Genomic DNA, 21,844 nt, shown 5'->3' with positions numbered 1-21,844 from the left:
CTCGACTTTTTGTAGGCTAGACCTTACTTTGATCCTCAACCTTGTTAGCTAAGTTTCTTTTGGGGGTCCTCCTCTCATAAAAACCATTCACGGGAAGCATGTGGTTCTGTGGATTTCCAATTCAACCATCTATATATCAAATCCGGATCCGGTAAATTATTCATGGATATGGATCTTAAATTAAAACCCATGTGCGTATATGTAAAGATAATATATAGACTTGTATGATTGAACTGCACATTAGGATTTTGATTGACCTATGTTTGTATCTGAATATAATCGGATCATTCTCACCTTTAAAGAAAACTCTTCATTATAACCTTTATTAACCAGATTTAGTATTACCATATAAATTTCTCATTCAGATGTACTTTTACTGCACCAAATTTAATTTAAATCTAGGTTCGAATTGAATGCATCCTTGGCTACACAAAAAACGTACACACAAAGCCCCTGCCAACTAAGAATTCTACGGACCAACCTGTAAGCCCATCTGAACAGGTGGTGGGCTCATATCCAAACTATATTTTATAGGTTCACATCCAATTCTGCTTGCACGCGCATCCACGTACCTCCAACGATCTTGGTTGACAGCAGACAGAGAGAGGCGATTTTGTAGCAGCTGTAAGAGCAAAACCTTAGTCATGAGAAAGCATGCAACAAAAAAAAAGGATAAAAAAAAGAGGACCCCTAAAAGCATGCAATGGTGGCAATGGTTGTTGCTCAAGAAATGGCTCTCGTTCCACCAAAGGGAGTGCAAAAAGGGTGAGTCCCCTACCAATCACTATTAACCCCCTCTGCTACAGCTCTCCCCTCTTTCACAAAGCCATCCTCTTCTCTCTCACATGCACTCTCTGTTTCTCTCTCTTCCCTTCATAACCAACGTCTCCACTCAACAAAAAGCAAGAAGGAAAAGAGAAGAAGAAGAGAGAGGCATTGGGACCAAGTAGAGGAGGGCCCTTCCTTGAGAACCAGAACAGAGATGACGCGACTCTCATTCTCTCTTTTGTTTTTCATGGCTGCCTCGTCCATCCAGCTCCCCGAGACCACCTGTTGGTCATACATGACCATCATGGCCATGTTTCATGAAGGATCTCATGCGTTGAGGAGAGAGGTGGGCCCACTCTCTCTCTCTAACGCGTGAAACCGCAAAATAGGGCCTTATCCAAATGAAGCATGTTTCATCTAGATAAGCTCAAAGCAGTGAAATTGATACCGATTTTCTTTTTACATATGTTGGGTAACGGCTACCTGGGAGGGTGAACCCACCAGCGCCTATCTCTCCCTTAAATAAGGGAGAGGGCTTACTCAGGAATAACGACAAACTTGTGAAAGCATATCCCCTCCTGAAGAAAGTCGTTTACAACTCTATCTTTACCTTTGTTTTTCTCACCTTCATTTGCATGCATATGGAACATTGATCATATAGAGGTATCCAAGCTTGGTTCTTGCTGCATGTAAAGACATGTATGCTTCACTGCTGCCTACGATCAAGTTAGTCAATCATCAGGGTTCACCGCTTGGATCCATCATTCATCGTTTGCAGTTCAGGTGAATACCGGAAATCAAAACAGGAATCAAAGGTTAGTGTTTATGGTTAACAGATATATCAGTCAAGTCGCTGGATTCCAGTGACCCATGTCTCGGCATTTACAAAAAAAAAGGGGGAAACAAACCTTCGACTCGGGTCTGCCCGTGATAGTGAAAAAAAAACATATTTTTTTTGTTCTGGGGAAAAAACACCCTGAAAGGAAAACTCTCATTCATTCCTTTTTGAGACTTTATTGTTATATAAATTTAAAAAAAATTGTGAACCCCAAATCGAGGTCTGCAGACATTCTCTAGAAGGTAGAGCGTGTAAAAAAAAAGAGGTATTTACAAAAAACAAGTTTTTTTCATATCAATTAACAGAAAAAATTCTTTTAAATATATAGAGGGTCACTGGTATCTAGCGACAAACAAGGAAATTTTTTTCTCAGAGGGTCGCCAGTTATCGACGACCTCTCTTCACCAGAAATTTATTTTTAAAGAAGGTCACTGGCATCAGGCAACCTCGATACATATAAAAAAAAGAAAGAAAATCAAACAGAAAAAAGGAAGTACAACACAGACCCCATCTAAGATCTACGTTAGTTTTCAGAGGGTCGCTGCCTTTTTTAGAAGGTCATCGGCATTAGGCGACCTCAATACAAAAAAAAAGAGAAAGAAAAAAAATGATTTTTTTTTAAACAAAAGATCTTTTTTTCATAGAGTCGCCAGTAACTGACCTCTCTTCTCTGGGTTTTCCTTTTAGAAGGTTGTCGGCATTGAGCGACCTCGATAAATAAATAAATAAACAAAAACAACAAAAAAAGGGGGAAATATAGTGGGTCGCTGGAATCAGGTGACCCTTGTTCTTAAAAAGAAATAAAAAAAATAAGTGAAAGAAGAAGAACACAAACCCTGAATCAGGGCCTGCGTCAAATAACATTTGGTCACTTAAAAAAAATGGAAAAGAAGCCTTTTTTTTATTAACAAGGAATTTTTTGGGGGGGTCACCTGTAATCGCCAACCTTCCTTCACCGAATATTTTTGCAGGAGGTCACCGACATCCGATAACCTTGCTAAAAAACAACAAAAAGATTACCTGTTTTTTTTCTTCACTGCCATCACCTCTGGTTTTTCGGCGACCCAACCGGCAAGCCGGACAAGCTAGTTGAACAAAAACCCTCATCGCTCTTTAGAGGAAGTAGATCCGAGGAAGAAGAAGACCCTTTCTTTGTTTTTCCCTCACTCTGTCATCGTCGCATCTTCCATTGTTACATCAGTGGGCAAGGATTTTTCGGCGACCCAATGATCGGCCCGTTCAACCCGCTGGTACACTCCTTCATCGGTGTGGATTGTGGGCACATTGATCATTGTAGAAGGAAACAAATAATTGTTTTTTCCCTTTTTTGCAGAAAAAACATTGATTTTTTTTATGAGTATCAGTGTTTTCTCAAACTTTCTGTTTCCTTTTATACAGTTTAACAGGTTAAAATATATTATTACCCCTGATCTTTTTCCATAATTTCAGTCAAGTCCCTGACAAGTTATATTACTTATTCATCCCTAGTCTTTTCTGATAATTCTGGTCTAGCCCTTACATGGGTAAATTATATTTTTGTCCTTACTCTTTACTCTTAATACTTGTTCTGTCTTATTGCAATTAAATTATTATACTGCCCCTGCTCTTTGTTATTTTTGACATATGTATCCCTCAATTACAAAGCTTGTCCTCAATTTTTTGGTAATTCCCAAAAATAATCCTAAACTCAGAAATATATCCAGAACAGGCTTCAATTTTTTATTTTTTGCAAAAACCCCCTTAGATTTTTTTTAAGTCCTATTTTTGGGGGATCAATTTTTTTTCTTTTGCAATACTCTCCTTTGACTTTTTTAAAATTACAGAAAAGTGCTCAAAGATTGCAGATTGGCTCATTTTTAGTTGAAAAAAAGTTGTTTGTCGTCAACTTTTTTAGTATTTGCATGACACAATAAGATTGATATCATGAATTTATTCATTATGAACATGATATTTTATTAGTTCATGGCTAATATTCTCTTATTTATCTACTTATTGAATGTTGGACTTACATTTATTATGCTTTTTTATCTTAAAATACTAAAATTTAGAAAAATGATAAGAAGGCTTTGTGCAACCAAATTAGCCAAAACTGATAAACTTGTCATCAATTTCCATATTTGAAAGAGGATGATTCCTCTTGTTTTAACTTTAGAGGGCATCGATAATGCCCTCACTACTAAAATGAGGGACCCTGGTACTGAAGCTATCGAAGAGGATAAATCAGATTTTCTAAAATATAAAAAAGATAACATGTTGGCTAGAACCATCATACTCACCTATATAGATGATGATCTTATTAGAGTGTTCGAAGATTATCCTAAAAATAAGTCTATGTTTGATGTCATTTCAAATAATTATGATACTACTTCTGAAACACACATTCAATTACTCCTAGTGCAATATAATTCGTGTCGGATGCAAGAAAATGATTATGTTGTTGATCACATGAACAAAATGCTAGTTATGACAAAAGACCTGACGATAATTGAGAATGTAATCTCTGACCATATGCAGATATCCGACATTTTGCATAGTCTCTCATCGTCATGGAAGATGGTGCAAACTGCTCTTAAACTAAACTCAAAAAATCTAACCCTGAAAGTGTTTTTTGCTCAACTAAAAATTGAGCAACAACATATGCAACAAGATACGAAAAGTGAATTACACTTCGCGAAAGATGCTCCCAATTGCAGTCATAGCCCTTCTAGATGTTCATATTTAAATAAAAATTTTTAAAGGTAATGGCAATTTTGATAAGAAGAGAGGTCCAACAATCTACAAGCTGCAGGTAGCCGCCTCCTATGTCAAGTGCTTCAAGTATGAAAAACTTGGACGCTTCAAAAAATAATGTCCAACTTGGGCAAACAACAACAATGGTAGGAACAACAAAAATGACTAACAAAAAGAGAGGCGTGATATAATTAGCGTGATATTAGAATGCTCTTATGCGTATCAAGCTCGTTCTGGATGGTGAGTGGAATCTGGGGTGACACATCATATAACAATAAGCAAGGAAGAAATGGTGTACATGGACGAGTATAAGCCCGGTGAACATCAGGTGTACATAGGCAACAACACCTACTCTGATGTTATGAGTGTCGGGACTTATCACATTGAAACCTCTAAAAATAATATTTTATTGTCAAATGTCTTGTTTGTATCGTTCATGAGACATAATTTAGTGTCTTTTTCGATATTGGTTGCTAAGGGTTTTGAAGTCAGTTTCTTACTAGATAAGGTTACTATGAGGAAACAATATCTCAAAAAGCCCACAATGATGAAAGGATGAACAAAGAGAGATCCCATCTAATTTTGCTCATGCACAAATATTCCAGTAACACCCCTTTGCAAAATTCAGCTTCAAATCACCTTAAAGGCTAAGAATTCCAGCCAAAAGGTTCTTTTTTGAAGTTAAATTGCTGCATGGACAAATACATCTGCTACAAGAGGCTTCTGGAGTATTTATTCCAAGCACAATCAACACACTCTGAAGCCAGGTGTTCAAAGAACATGCTTGAACTTGATTTTTGACATCATCAATATTGAAAGTTCAGTAGATATCCCAAGTTGTCACATCCGAGGACCCTCTCTAAAGGTCTTGGTTGCAGCAAGAAAGTTGGTGCACATATAAGGTGATACATAACCACGTGCCTAAGGAGTTTATGGTCAGAACTGAATAGCCATATCAAACATTCAACACAATTATATGTGGTAATATTTGGAAGGAAAACTGTTCTGGAAAACTATAATCTGCACTCAACAAAAAAGGAAAAGTCTCCAGCACAGTTGAAAATATGCAACAAAGATGGCATGAAAGTGTAGTGTGATATCAAACCCAAAAACTAAAAGTCCACTTCTATAATTTGGAAAATCAAGGTTCACAATGAAGGTTAAATAATAAAATGAATTCAAAGCAGATTTTGAATATTGTAAGGCTAATGGGATCAGACTTCAAACTACAACTCCAAATACTCCTCAACAAAATGGTGTTGCCGAAAGATTCAATAGAACCCTTCTCGATATAGTTAGATGTATGTTATCTAATGCTTCATTACCCAAAATATTCTGGGGAGAAGCAATACATACAACATATGTTTTAAATAGGGTTTCTTGTAAATCTATTGTCTCTACTTCTTATAAATCATGGATAGGAAGAAAACCTAATCTAAGTCACCTTCATAAATAGGATTCAGTAGCTCATACAAAGATTATAAAGCGATCTAGAGATAAACTTGATACAAGATCTATAAGATGTATATTTATTGGATATCCCAAAGGATCCAAATGTTATAGATTTTATCACTCAGATGAGGGTTTAATTGAAAGTAGAGATGTTATCTTCTTAAAAGTTCAAAACAAGAAAGAAATTATTATTGAAATAAAAAATGACTATCTTCTTGATTTGTATTATGATTCTGATGACTCGCAACAACATTTAAGTAATAGCGAACCTTTTGCAATCTCTCCATCTTCTTCTCATCAGTCTCAAGTTGAGCACAAATGGTTTACAACTACTCCGTCTTACTTAGATGACTATTATGTCTACCTGTCAGAGAAACTATGTTATGCTTTACACATGGATGACATGAAAGATAACCTGTCATATGGTGAGACAATAAACTCATGTGAGTCAACTGACTAGGTAAAATCCATAGATGAGAAAATTGAGTCTATTAAGAAAAACCCGGTCTAAGAATTAACTAATTTACCTGAAAAAAGGAAAGTCATTGGATGTAAATGAATTTTAAAAAATAAATTCAAGTCCGATGATAGTATTGATAAATTTCAACCAAGGTTAATTGCTAAGGATTTTTCTTAGAAAGAAGGATTAGATTATGTTGACACATTCACCTATTGCAAAATTTGTCTCGATAAAGATACTTCTCGTTATTGTAGTTCACTACGACCTAGATTTACATCAAATGGATGTTAAAATCGCTTTTCTTAATGCTGAACTTAAGGAAACCATTTTCATGGAGCAACCTAAAGGCTATATAATAAAAGGCAAAGAAGATAAAGCATATAGGTTGAAAATTATTTATACGGACTCAAGCAATCACCACGTCTGTGGTACTTAAAGTTTTATAAGGCAATTACATTATTAGGGTTTATAGTAAATAAATTTGACCATTGTATTTATGTGTAAAAAAGTGAGAGTAAATTTGCTACTCTCACTATATATGAATGACATTTTTTTTACTAGAAATGACAACAATAAGATTATCAAAACCAAGTCATGGTTAAATTCTCAGTTCGAGATGAAAGACATGAGAAAAACATCTTATGTTCTTGAAATTAAAATCACTCGAGATAGAAACTCAAAACTTTTAAGCTTGAGTCAAGAAAGATATATAAACCATATATTAAAGAAATTAAAAATGAGATATTGCAAACCTATTAGAACATCTGTGGTAAAAGGTGTCAAATTAAGTAAGAATAATAACCTTGGTGATAGATAAGAAAGACTGAATGTACCTTATGTATAGGTTGTTGCAAGCTTGATGTATGTTATGCTATGAACAAGCCTGATATCAACTTTATTGTTGGCCTCGTTAGTCGCTACCAAAGTAATTTTGCTTTGCCTTACTCACAAAAAATAAAAAGAATATTTTGATATTTAAAAGAAACTATAAACTTCAAATTATGTTTTCAAGTTGATGGTTTAGAATTAACTGGGTATTATGATGTTGACTTTACAGACAATTGAGATGATAGTAAATCCACTTCCGGATATATTTTTCTCCTTAGAGGAGAAACAATTTTATGGTTTTGTAAGAAACAAGGTTGTGTAACTCAACATACTTAGAAAGCATAATATATTACATGCAATGCAACTGTCACATTTGTCGTTTGGATAAGCTGCTTTATTAATGATTTGAAGCAAGATCTAACCAATGGGTCAGTCCTAATTTATTATGATAACCAAGTTGCCATCTCTCTTATGTAGTACGGAGCATACAATTCTAAAAGTAAACATATAATGGTAAAGTACCATTATATTTATGATATGATTGAAAGAAATGAAATCAAAGTCAGTTACTTACCTACATCTGAAATGATTGTTGATCCTTTAACAAAGGGAATATCATAGAAAATGGTGTTGAAACATGTATCCTTTATGAGATTAAGATATGTCTGATAAGACATATAACTGGATGAGTAACTAAAGTATATAACTCATTTTAGGAATATTGATGCAAGTGAAATACTCAAATAGTGAGAGGTAAAATCCTGCATCATTATTAGTTTCACATGACTAAGTGGGAGATGTTGGTCATACATGACCATCACGGCCATGTTTTACGGAGGAGGATCTCTTGCATTGAGGAGAGAGGTGGGCCCACTCTCTCACCAACACGTGAAACCACCCTGAATAGCTAGGGCCTTATCCAAATGAATCTTGTTTCATCTGGATAAGCTCAAAGCAGTGAAATTGTTATCAATTTTCTGGCAAGTCTCACGTACGTTAGGTAACAACTACCCAGTAGGGTGAAACCACTATCGCCTATTTCTCCCTTAAATAAGGGAGAGGGCTTACTCAGAAATTATGACCAATCTTTGAAAGCATATCTCCTCCTGAAGAAGGTCATTCACAACTCTATCTTCACCTTTGTTCTTCTCACCTTCATTTGTATGCATCTGAAACATCGATCATACACTACCGTGGTGGCGTGCAACCACAAGTCTCATTGCATCAGCCTCCACATCGACAACTTAGGCAGGCTGGGTCACCGCGATTTGAAAGGGCACCGACTACTTGGGCGACTGCGTCTACACCCTCCGCTCCGCCATCCCGGCGGCAGTGCTCAACGGCCAGGCAGCCATCAGCACCACCATCCACGCCTGCCAGGTCAAGACCAAGGCTACACGTACGCACTCCCTTCAGCTGGCCACACGTGGGAACAACGCCATGACGCGAGCCAACCTCAAAGGTGTGCGCTGAAGTTTATGCTGATGCACTGACCAGACTGCAGAAGGCATTGACCAACCTCAACATCAACCTCAGCGCTGCGTCCACTGACTTTGGAACCTGTGACGATGGGTTCACCGAGGACGACCCTGGCGCCACCTCACCCCTCGCCAGGTACAATGATGAGTTGCACAAGGTGATCAGCAATGCGATGTCAGTGACTAGCAAATTGAAGTAAAATGAAAAGGTGGGGTGCCTTCTTTTTCTTCTCTCTCTCTCTTGAAAGGCAATAAAGGCTTGTTTGGGGTGAATGGAATGGTGACCTTTGGGGCAAATGGGTTTTTGATATCGTACCGGGCATGCATGATATACTTCTTTCAAGGCAAATGGAGATTACGGTGTTATGTTTGTTGTTTCTTGTTGTGGTCATGTTATCTGGATGCGTTCAAGGGGTTATTATGTGTAAAAAAATTCGATAGAGAGTTTCTTATTGTGATCTGCATAAGGGATGGTTGCTTCTCTCTTGACATTCTAAAAGAGAAATGGGTTTTCGTCGCGTCTTGGGCATGGAATTGGTTCACGAGGAAATGAAAACATTTTCCTTCTTTTTGTTTTGTCCCCTTGATTGGATAGTTGTGATGCTCAAGTATATAGGTTGCTCTTGCCATGAATAGATTGTCTACGATACAAGGAAACGGATGCAACTATGAAGAGAATTGCAAAAGAGACGATATAGTTTCTTCACTTTTTTTTGAATTTATAACCCGAAGAAACCCCCCTTCGTGCTGGCTCAGCCTGTCATATCTAGTGTCGCAGTGCCGGCAGCGTAAAACTCCAAGGCTAGGACCCCTGCCGCCGGGGTTATATTTTGTTCACTTGCTCTACAAATGTGGCCTATTATTATTATTTTTTTTCAAAATGTTAAGTTCTTGGATTATACTCTACTTTTGTTAACATGGAATTGTTTTTCTCCAAAAGATATAGATGATATTTTTTTAGTAAACCAGGAATAGATGATGCCTTATTCACTTGGTAATTAGTAAGCAAGCCATGTAAAACATGAGGCAAAACCAGTTTAAAGTTTGAACCAGGCAACATCTGTAAAATAATAAAGGATGCTGTAAGTTGATTTCGTTGCTCCAAGCCTTCAACTTGCCTGTGCATTCAAGTTAGTAGGGCTGTCTAAGCCCTTGGGGTTTGACCCAAACTAGACTGGGCTAGAACCTATATAACAGGTGCACGCCATTTCGGCTGCATGTCCCTGGTGACATGAGCGAACATGTTGATTCGGACATGGCCACTATTTTAAAATTTTAATAACTTTTAAGTGAAAAAAAAAAACTTTTTCAACTTATATTTTCATATTTTTTAACAAATTTCCTACCAGGATTGATTATTTTCTCTCTTTTTTTTTTCAACACGCAAGCTTAGAGAAATTCCTCATCTGATTTGAACCCTAGACTTCCTCATGTGACAACGAGACCATGGCACTATCATGGTAATTCTTTCGGTCCATATAAAGAGAAAACAATGGCTACACCGGACTGCATTACACTCGCTAGCAGAAACTCACAGGCTCAGCATTGTATCAATTTCACAAAACGCACAGACGCATTCACCATGGTTTGTTTATTAAACCAACATTGGATCAAGTGGTTACAATACAAAAACATATTATTTTTTTTAATTATGCAACTTGAGCCACTAGTTTTTTGAGCTCGTAAAAAATATTTTTACGCAACACAATTTAACGATCAAAAATATGCTTCCAACTAAACAAACCATGTAAATCGTATCTATAGGGCTTGACCTCAACAAGAAATCAAGAAAACATGAGGCAAGGTGGTTTCTACAAAACAGTATTATAAAATATTGTTTAGTAGTTATATCAGCATGCTGTAGCAATTTGTGATTAGTTAATTGATCAACATAAACTATTTAGCCAAATATAGTTAATCAACGGCTAAGGAAAGAGCCAATCAACAAAAAAAAATTATAGTTTGGTTTCATTTTCTACTCAACAATAAGAGAAAGGAAACTTTATTTTTTAAACCAATCCTTTTACATTATTCAAAAGAATGAAAAAACTAATAGATATGGTTCTTTATATAGTTAGCTGGAAGCAACTTTCTAGATTGTCAATGATTCATTGTAATTCATTAATTTTTATGTTAATTTATTAGATATGCTAATCATTCTCACTTCACTATAAATATTTTTTTTATTTACATAAACATACCGAAGAATTTTATATTTCAAATCCATGCCCAAAAAAATTGGCAATTCGAATGCATACCTCATTTATTTTATGGTTAACCAAAAGGTTACTTGCAGGTAATACTCAAGTTGGCATTTCCTATTTTCATTCAAATTCATGATGTTACGCATATGGAAAAGTCAGTTTTACTAATTTACTTTTATGGGAACTCTGTTTTTCTTTCATTCATGCATTATCTAAATGGGCATACCTTTAAACAAAGTGTCATGAATATACATGGTCCCTCTAATAAGAATAAAAGCAATGCATAAATGGCCTTTTCTTTCACATTCACAATTGTTAATTGTAATAATTAATTAGTAATTGCCGAACAATATGGTATCACTTTAAGATAAACATCTATCAATGCAATCGGAAATTATTCACTCTTTTCAAGTAGGAATAATTAAATCACGTGATATAATCAAGGGGATCCAATGATGTGGGAGGAAACATAGTGACAAAAGTTAAAAACTGTAAAATCTCGGCAGGAAAAAACTCGGGAGATTTTGAATTTTTTCATAAATCTCATATTTTTTTGGCAAAATCTCGGCAATAAAAATAAATTAAAAATGTAAAAATTAATTTTTATAAGAAAATATAAATAAAACACATTTAAAAATAAAAATCTTGGGGTTTTTTATGATAAATATCTTTTAAAAATATAAATATCGTGATATTTGACACGGTTTGAAAATCTTGTGAGAAATTGCCGTTTTAAACTTTCAGGCAATTTCTCGCAATATATCAGCGATATTTGTCACAGAGGGAGGAAAGTAGTTGCCTCATAATTGCCAAAGATCCTCATAACTAATTTTTTTCCATAATTCTTGAAATTGTTATATTAGATTAGCTAAGATTTATAGCACACGATGTATGTGAGAGATTACTTTAGCAATAGTGAGCTAACTTTTTAGAACTTGGCTCCCTCAACTTAGTGAGGGGAGAAGATCTGTTGGTAACAACTTCTCAACTCTAAATCAGCTTTCTCACAGGTGTTATGCCACTTGTTGTAATCCATGTTTGAAGGTTTGTAAACTTTTGAAAACTGTTCCTCACATAAAGGATCGTGTGGTTTGGCGCCAACGGCCTAGAGATTTGTCTGACTGACCCTCTTGTAAAGGAGGGGCCTTAATTCCCACAGTTCTGCTATGAAAAAAAAATGCCAAAATGAAAACAGGAAAGAAAGGAAAGAAAACAATTATGATTTAATACCTATATTTACCAATATGAAGTCCTAACTTTTATATTTGAGAGAACTCGTGTCTTTATACATTATAATTGGTTCATTCACCAGTCCACTTCTAACATGGTTAGGGGGATCAATCACTTTACAGAATGCACATAAAAATGCAGGGACATCTTAAATGACTTCAGTTTCTTTCCTAACGACAAGCCCAAGTTTCATCACCAAGTATGAAATGGCATCAACTTTCCTCAAGGCCTAGCTAGGATCAAATCCTGCTGGCACATGGGGCTGTTGCTAGCTTTATCATGGTGGGGGCACGTAAGGCTGGGTGGTCGTGTCCTCAATCTGGAGTTTTTCCTTGCAGGGAAACGGGCCCATTAAGTGACCTGGTTCTCGGTGAGGATTTCTTAGTCATAAAAAAAAAAAAAATTTGGCATAAACTTTCAAGCAAAAATGAACCTAAATACCAAAAGATCTTACAATGTGTAGGTTTGACAGAAAAGGTTATTTGCACAAGAAACCTATATTACACGTTTGTCTTTCCTCTTTCATGTGACATTCTCTACTAGGACGGCCATAAATGAAAAGATATGCTGTCAACATGAACAGACACTTAGTTATCTCTTACTGAATATTGGCAATGACTTTATAAATACGGCCGCTAACGATAACATCTATATGAAAGAGAGCCCATAATACTGTTACATAGCTTTTGGCTGGTAGCTAAATATAAGGATGTCAATAATGCCATAGTCTATTAAAATAACTTGCAATAATATCTTATACTGCACAATGAAAAAGATTTATAAAATTGACAACTAATGTGTAAACAAAGAGCCTCAAATTTAAAAAATACACATTGATTTATACAATGTGTCATTAGTAAAAATAAGTGGAAAGATGTGTCTTTATCATCAACAAAAATGAGGTGGGTATCCCTTGCCACAGGGCTAAAGCAGCACACTTCTTAGAGAAGAAACAACAACAACAACAACTACAACTATGCCTTCATCCCAAAACAATTGGGGTCGGCGATATGAACCAACAAAGAAAATCATTATGGGTCTTCCACATGAATCCTTCTCCTCCATTCATTTTTATCCAATGCCATGTCCTAGGTGAGGTTCAAAGCATTCATATCCTTTCTTATCACCTCCATCCATGTCTTCCTAGGCCTACCCCGACCTCTTTTAACTAATATATTTTCCCATTTCTCCATCCTTCTAACTGGAGCATCATTAGGCCTTCGTCGAATATGTCCAAACCACCGTAAACGATTCTCTCTCATCATTTTCAATGGGTGCAACGCCTACCTTCTTACATATCTCCTCGTTTCGAATCTTATCTTTTATTGTACTTCCACACATCCATCTCAGCATATGCATCTCAGCTACACTTATGGCAGAGCGTCATCCTCTCTCGAACTCTACCGCCTGAACCGGGTTTTAATAATTCTTGTTGAACCTTATATTTTTAGGGATGTAAACAGTTCGGATTCTGATTGGCTGTTACCAATACCATGGCTAAACGGATTCTATTTCAGATTCAGGTTAGGATGATGACATGTGCATACTAGATCTGTTTTTTTTAGATGTAAACAGATTTGGATATCCGTCAAGTTCAGATTTTTTTTTTTGAATGCGGTAGCAAAAAATCAAAACCATATCCACATGAGATTGTAATAGGATGTTGTTGTAGCCTACCAAATGCAACTAAATGGAATAAAATTCAGTTGGATATTGTATAAAATTCAGTTCATTGACATCGTCAGTGTTTCAGCTGAGATAAATACCAAAACTTCTACCAGATCACTATCAAGAAATTGGTTAATTAGGACTGAGCTAGGGATGGCAGTGGACCGGGGGAGAATGGGGCTCCATCCTGCCTCATTCCGTTCGGACCAGGGATGGAGGACATGAAACGACGATGGAGGCCAAGATGGACTTACGTTGTTCCCTGCCCTGCCCTGCCCCGACCCGTCCTGTCCCCATCTCCAATCCCTGCCTTGTCTTGCCCAGCTCCATCCCCAATCCATCTTTAGGGATGGCAGTGGACAGAGGGAAAACGGGAACCCGCCTCGCCCCGTTTGGACCGGGGATGGAGGCGAGACTAGAGGTTAAAATCAAGACTCGTGCAGGGATGAAGGCAGGAATGAAGAGCAGGATTTTGAGACAGAACAGAGGTGGATACCTTGTCCCCTGCCCCCGCCCGGTCCACTGCCATCCCTAGACTGAGCTTGGATATCAAACCCAACAGGGTGCACTCGAACATCCCCAAATAAAATACAGTTAGTTTCAGTTGGCTTGGGTTTGAGCTATGGTGTTCAAGAAAAGTGAAGTTCAAACCTGACACATACAATTTAAAGAAAATATAAAGCATATTTAATGTTTGATATGAGTGCCAACATCCCCACGAGACCAATACAAAGAATTTGGTTAGGCTTGTCAAGGGACCGGCTATCTGATTTAGCCATACCCATCTAGCTATAAACCACCCAAATAGCATATAGTTGGTTTTGTGTTAGGGTCCAGATTATGTTGGTTTAACAAAATCGCAGCCCACACCTGACTCAGATGTTAGGCTGAGTCAGGTTGGATAGAGCATGTGTGATGGGATCCATCCTATATATATATATATATATATAAAATCCTATCCATCCAACAAATGGTTAGGATTAGTCCACGTTCTCACTTGCATGTGGATTGATCCTAGCGGTCGAGATGCATCAATTGGACGGCTAGGATCAACATAGGAAGCTTTTGTATCATATGCTCTTTCTTTTCCTTAAATAATTAATAAGTTATTAACGAGCACATAGTGATAAAAGTTAAAAATGGGAAAATATTGACAGCCAAAAACTTGGGAGAATTTGATTTTTTTTTAATTCTTTCTTTTTGGGGGCAAAGTCTTGGTAATAAAAACAAATAAAAAACATGTTTTATAAAAATATATAAATTAAAATATAATAAAATAAAAAAACACATGATTCCCACAATAAGTAGCCGATAATAACATAAATGTGGAGTTTAAAATGAGATATTTATGTTTTGGATGAAAAATGCGAGAATTTGCTATTTTTGACTTTCAGGTAACTTCTCGCGATATTTGGAAATTCTTGAGAGATTTGTCATTATGAATGAGCATAAAGGACAGAAAAGCAGTGGAGGATAAAATGTAATTCCATATTGGCAACTGACAATTTCCTAACTGGGCGGCTACTTGATCGATTTCTAAAACAATGAGGTGTTTAATTAAATATTTGATGCCTGATGCAGCTAGATGTAAATTAACAAGCATTAAGTGCCTTCATGCAAGTTGTCCTTCATTTTATTTCAATTAGCAAACAAAATTAATGTGGACTTCAGCACAATAATCCACCAATTTGACAACAGAAATGTTTTGTTCAAATTGAGTCCATATAACGAAAGTTCTACTGGTATTTTGATTTTTTCCCTACAGGCTGTTTTTATTATTAAAAATAAGAAAAACAAGCAGATGTAAGAGGAGGCCACATTTCAATGTAGTTGGTGTAGGTATAGGAGCTACTTTATCAACCAACTCAAAACCGTTGAGACAAAATAGCTTGAAACTTGGGGAAGCATTTTCTCTTCCTTGGAATAATGGAGCACATGTAAGAAAGTGAAACCCTACTTAAGTTGGCATTGTTTGGATGACACTTATCTGAAGCTAATCTAATATAGTTGTGAAGTGTAGCTTTTGCCTTGGTCCACATCAGTTTTTGCAAGTCAAAGCTGGCTTCTCAAAGATGTTGAACTTCATAACTTGTGTTATGGGGAATTTGGGATATTCCAAGCATAGCATTGAGACATATTCAAACATGCAAACAGGATTTGGTAGGTCCTAACCAATCTAACCTCTCAACTTTCCTAATTGGTTCCAAAAAGCATAATTGCAGGTACTTTTTGCTTAATTTAAGCTGGCTAGATGTGTTATTGTTTTTTATTTATTTATCAAATATATGATTTAAATCAATTTAATTTCATAGAAAAACTTGAGTTTTATCATAAAATTTTAGTTCAGTATGAGCTATCGATTTTTTACCTTTCTAAAGCCACCTTTAAACATAAAAATACCAGATCTTTTACTTCTCTGATTAACTTACAAATAATCCATAAAAAAAAAAAAATCTGCAAGTCATTTTTATTTTATTTTTAGAGAATGACATCTGCCAAGTGACAATAATCAAGCACTTGCAATATGCGTATGGGAATGGGAACCGATTAAGATAGAATACTGAGCTACTAATTATTGTACCGCAAGTCTGCTTGAATTACATAAAGAAAACCATTGTCCGAACCCTCACAACTGTGTCACATTGGCATGCCATTTATCAGTGTTTGCCAAGGGACACGAGTTGGACACGCTATGACTCTCTGGAATGCATGAACACTAATTTAATATTTTTGTTAATATTTAAGAAAGATTTTTTTTTTATGTATTAAAATATCAAAAGAACTTTTATCGATTAGTCAAAATAAGTTTTTCATTGATTAAAAGATTAAAAAAAACCCATCCTCCTTTTCTTTTTCTTCAAAAATTCGTTGCAATCACATGCACACAAGGAATGCACCACATCCAAATAGGGGTATGTCAACTGGCCGGATCTGATTAGGACGCGAGTTTGAATACAATTCAGATCTGACTTTGAGGTGTGATCAGTACTGGGTTCGAACCCAGGTTTGATCAGGTCTGTCATAAAAAAAATCATACTTGGGTCCTATAAGAATTATGTGAACAGTAAAATAATATGTTTTATTTTTTAATATTGAAATTCGCGGGTCTTGATTGGAATTTGAGTCGAACCAATGTCTGGTATAAAATTTCACAATCTATATCCTGCTCCATATATTAATTCAACCCAGTTTCAAATTGAATTTCTATTTATCACCAAACCCTAACTCTATAGGTTTGATACGGGAACCAGACCCATTGACACCCTTACATCCAAAGGATGCCTTGCACGTGGCATGGGACCCGTAGCACCTCTCAACTGCTCAAAAGGATTAGATTGCTTGTATGGTTGAAAAATACATCCTTGGATCCAAAGCATGTGTGATCCGTAGCATCTCTCAACTGTTGAGGGACCAACCATCCTTTTCCCAACGCCAAAGCAACCCATATCTATTTTGCATTATGCATCTCTTCAGATTCGTTGCCTGTGAGAAGCAAACGTTTTCGTACGTCACTTTCGTTATCGCCAACCTAAGGATCTAAAAAGTGTAGGCTCACGAATTACACTTTAAAAAAAGGAAGCAAAGTCCAAGATAATATACCGTTCAAAGGGGTAAAAACAAGCACTGATATTTTGGGAAAATAGATCAAAATAATCTTTCGCCACCATTACTTCAGCTTATTAGTTAGTAAACCAAATGAAACAATGAGATATTTTCAAGGTTTGTCATAAAAGGTAAACACAAAATGATTTGCATGTGGACAACCACAAGTGGGCTTGAAATCAAGGATTGTTGTCAAGGGCTAAATACTAAACCCAAATGACAGAAATACACTTAACCCTTTTTTTTCCTTTTTCTTTTTTGTTTTTAATTTATAGAACCCCTGCCAAGTATACAATTGAGTTTTGAACTTGCAACGTCCCCAACACAAGGTGTCGTGCACTAGCTGCTCCTACCAAAGAAGCGGAGCCCAGGTTAGTAACTTTTTTTTTTTTGAAAAAAAAGAAAAATGTCATTAAATTAAAGTAAAAAGTAAGTTATACAATGCTTTTTACTATTCAAGTAAAGCTTAAAGGTTATGTCACAAAGTTATCGGTATGCCTCGATGTGTGGCATGGATTTGTTAATGCGAGTTTGTATGCTTTTTGAAAATAGGACTTTTTATGGATTCTTTCATTTTTATAATTCTTATTGGGGGTTTTAGGTTTTTTTTTCCTTATTGAAGTACAATAAAAATCACTAAAAAACTATTACAAAGTTTTAAAATAGAGTTCACATGTGTCCAGGTTGTGTTTGTCTATCTGATTCGCAGCCAACTAGACATGGATCCTAAGTACCGTGTCACTATGACATAGCTCAAAGGTGACAGCATAGAGCCGTCACCATGTAATGTCCTATGTGGTAGAAAATCTGGCTCGAGGGAGCCAGGATCAGGTGCCATCATATGGCACACTTTGAGTGTGCCGCTGAACCTGTTGTCCTTCATCTTTGGCTGACAGTCTGTCAATTGTGGCTCCAAAACCAGATGAAGGGTAACACTACAAGAAACCTGTGCATTAGCGGTGACTTAAATTCATCTCTAATCTAACGCTAATCCGTCGCTAAACAGCTTAGCGACGAATTATCGTCGGATTAAAGATGGACAGCTTTCATCACAATTTTTTCGACGCTAATTAGAGACAGAATATATTTGTCGCCCATTCCATCGCTAAGTAGCAACAAAATGTATATGTCGCCAGTTCCGTCACTAAGTTGCGACAGAATAACAAATGCCAACATTCGTCGCAAAGTCGTTGTTACTATACAGTGATTTTGGTGTTACGACAGATTTATAGTCGTCGTTAATCCGTCGCTACATTCAACGCTAATAGTAATTAGCGACGGATAATCCGTCGCAAATAAGAAAAAAAATAAAAAAAAATATTTGAAAATTAAATATCGAGAAAAAAATTCTCGTGATACAATTTGCGATAAATTGGACGACGAAAGTTTTTTTGTCGCTATTTTCGTAAATATTACGGATTTTAGCGACGAATTTGTTTCTCTCGTTAATTTGCCCCAAAGTTACGACGAAAAAAATTCATCGCAAACTTTTGTCGCTAATGACCATTTTTCTTGTAGTGCAATCAGGTGCAGAAGCACACTCAAAATGTGTCATGTGATGACACCTGATCCTAATGCGGCCGGAGGGATGCCAATGGGGTTAATGTGGAGAAACCCTATTTTGGTGAACGTTAGACCTGCAGCTCCGTCCCCTCTCTCTCTCTCTCTCTCTATATATATATATATATATATATATATATATATATATATATATAAACGGACATAATTGCACCACTTTAGTCATTGTTTGCTTTGGTCACAAGTGGGAACAAACAATCACTGTTGAGAGTATAAGTTAGTGATTGTTGGTCACAATATCAATCATATAACCAACTTTCACAAGAGTCAAGGCAAAAACAATCATACCATGCAATTTTTTCATGTGTCACCAATCTTAAGAAAGTGTAGTGAGTGTCATTTACAATAACATGATCTTGAGAAAATCCAAACATCATAAGGTATTGCAGTGGTGCTTTTAGTGACTAGAGGACGTCGGTGAAACTATTTCATTATCATGGGCGCCAGCAAAAGAATTGAGTGGGGACTGGTGATGCAAAACCATGTTAAAAGCAGCAATAAGAAAAGCCCATCTGCATCCTGGCAAGCGAATTTCAGACTGGATTTTTCAAACGAAAAACCAAAAAAGAAAAATCAGATTGATTGCCTGAGATGATGAGTTACAACTTACTAGAACTCGTCGGCATAATAACCAGCATGGCAAAACGAGGGCTAAAATCGTACAGCAAATTGACATGAAGGGTACTTTAGTAATTCAGCTAAAAAACGTAACGTATCAGCCTTCGACGAATTGGAAGTCTCGGTTCCAGAAACCATCGAGCCCCACATTAACCGCTAACACAATACCCTAAAATCTTCCTATTTATTACCCATATATCCTTCCCTTACAAAACGGCACGCGCCATCTAATGTTAAGGAAGCCGATAGTGATGACCCCGTCCAGAAAAATCAATAAAAAAGGAAAAAAATCAAATAATAAATTACAGAAAAGGTTAGTCAGCCGGATGTAATTACAAAAAGATTAAACTTTTTTTACTTTCTCAAATGGATGGGCGGGTTTCTGTAATTATCCATAAAATGGGACATTTTTCCCGCGTCACGGGGAATTAGCCGCGTTTACCTTTCCCGAAGACACCCACACGCCAAAAATCTGGAAGCCCTGTAGACGTGGCGGCGGATTATATCGCCACGTGAGAGGCAAGTTTGACGGTCGCACGTGCTAATGCCCGCCCCTGTCGAGATAAAAACTCACGAGCTCGCCGATCTCCTCTCAAGTCTCATCCGATCTCGAGCCCGAAGGCCTTGAGTTCGAATCCCGGTAACTTCCATTCCTCCATCACTTTTTTTTCATCTGTAGATTCTCTTACTACCATTCCGATCGTCCTATGTTTTGTTGAAAATCCAGAATTTCCGTATTGTGAATAAATTGCTTGCAGTTTTATTTATTTATTTTTTATTTAATCTGTTGGAAGTGAAAATCACGTGATTGGATGAAATGCTTTGTGAGCTTTCTATGTGAAAAATTTCTAGTTGTCTTTTTTCTTTTGGTCTCTGTTGCTTAGAAATGGAGAAGATTATGCTTGGAATCAGTCATGGTGTTTAGATTTTATCTGGATCGATGTTAAGGGAATGATTGGAAGCAATAAGGGTGTCCAATTTTTGATGCGTGAGGGGATACTGATTAGAATTTGTACGTTTGGATGTTAAACTTGTTGCGCGCCGCAATAACGAGGCTTTGGATTTGGTTTACAAAGACTAAAATGCATAGCATATCACTATTTTTGCAGATTTCTTTTTTATGCACCTATTTCCCCATTGGTGTGATGCCTGTATGTACCAAATGAGCTTTGATGTGCTTGTTCACGTTGTAAGCGCCGATTGTAAAGAGTTTGATCGATTAGCTATTTTTGATGTTTCTTTTAGTTTTAGCTTCTCGTTCAATAATGTACACAGTTTTATAGGGCTAATATCTCTTTGGGGATTGTCCATAGTTGGATTCGAATCTGAGTGCGCTCTTTGATCGAGTGCAAGTTGTTGAATCAGCTTTCACTGCCATTTTCTGTACTAGAGTTGGGAAGATAGGCTCTATAGATCATAGGATTGTTCAGCCGCACTTAATTGTCCAATAATGTCACATACATTGGTATTTGTTCTCTATTTATGGATCTCTATAATTTCTGACTTCAAGCTTCTTTTCCCAACATGCGTGCGCGCACACACACACACACACGCACACACACAAGCGCACATACTTTTTTGCATAACCACTTCTTAGACGTGAAGATTATTAAGGATAAGTCAGAATCTTCAGTCATTATCTTTCTGTGTATCGCTGGATCAAAGCAAGGAATGTGTGGAAATAACAGTCACCTGTATCATTCTCAGCAGTTTCTCACTGAGGGTTGTTCTAAGAAAATCTAGGAAGATTTAAAATTGAAATCATATAAAGAACAATAAAAAATATAATAAAATAATAAGTTTTTGGATTTTTTTTCTTGCAAAAATATAAAGAAACAAGTTCGAGAAGCTTTTAAAATATAAAAGAAACAAAAATATAAAAAATTGGCTTAAAAGGTATAAAAGTAAGATTTCTTCAAAAATATCGTGAAAATATTATGTAGTCTTGTGATATTTTGAAAATATGGCAATATTATGTATTATGATGGTATTTTGAAAATATCATGATTGTCAACAATTTCGGCTTACCTTGAAATGCCAATACTATCCTGTGACATTTTCAGAATATCAGCGATATTGGTGACTATGATGGAAATATTTATTGGATGGACAGCAGACCCACACATTTACATACTTATATGAGTATCAACTTGGATACAGAGACTACAATTCCTCTTGCCTTGAACTCACACACATCTTAGTGTGAACTTGGGCAGATACCCACTTCCAATGCTTAATACTATTATCTGATTTTCACTATTGATGCACTTTGCGTGTGTGCACACACAAAAAGAGTATATATTGGAGTGGCTGTCAAGTCTGATGACAAAGGAGCATAGTATTTTGGAACTTACATCGAGATTAAAGTATTTTTCTTCATTGAGTTTGT

At 36.4% G+C, this 21,844-nt stretch overlaps 1 protein-coding gene across 3 annotated transcripts in view; it reads left to right on the top strand.

The window, feature by feature from the left end:
• The first annotated feature begins 19,985 nt into the window (after positions 1–19,985).
• Positions 19,986–21,844, top strand: part of LOC149834024 (alpha-glucan water dikinase, chloroplastic-like) — a 107,897-nt gene continuing 106,038 nt past the window's right edge. For all 3 annotated transcript variants that reach the window (XM_090011184.1, XM_090011183.1, XM_090011185.1), the window contains exon 1: positions 19,986–20,095. The gene's annotated coding sequence lies outside the window, so the exon portion shown is untranslated. The remainder of the gene's footprint in view (positions 20,096–21,844) is intronic.

The sequence above is a fragment of the Nuphar pumila genome, chromosome 6 (genome assembly GCF_984573655.1).
Source record: "Nuphar pumila chromosome 6, dmNupPumi1.hap1.1, whole genome shotgun sequence".
NCBI lineage: Eukaryota > Viridiplantae > Streptophyta > Magnoliopsida > Nymphaeales > Nymphaeaceae > Nuphar > Nuphar pumila.
This window is presented reverse-complemented; position numbering and strand designations above follow the sequence as displayed.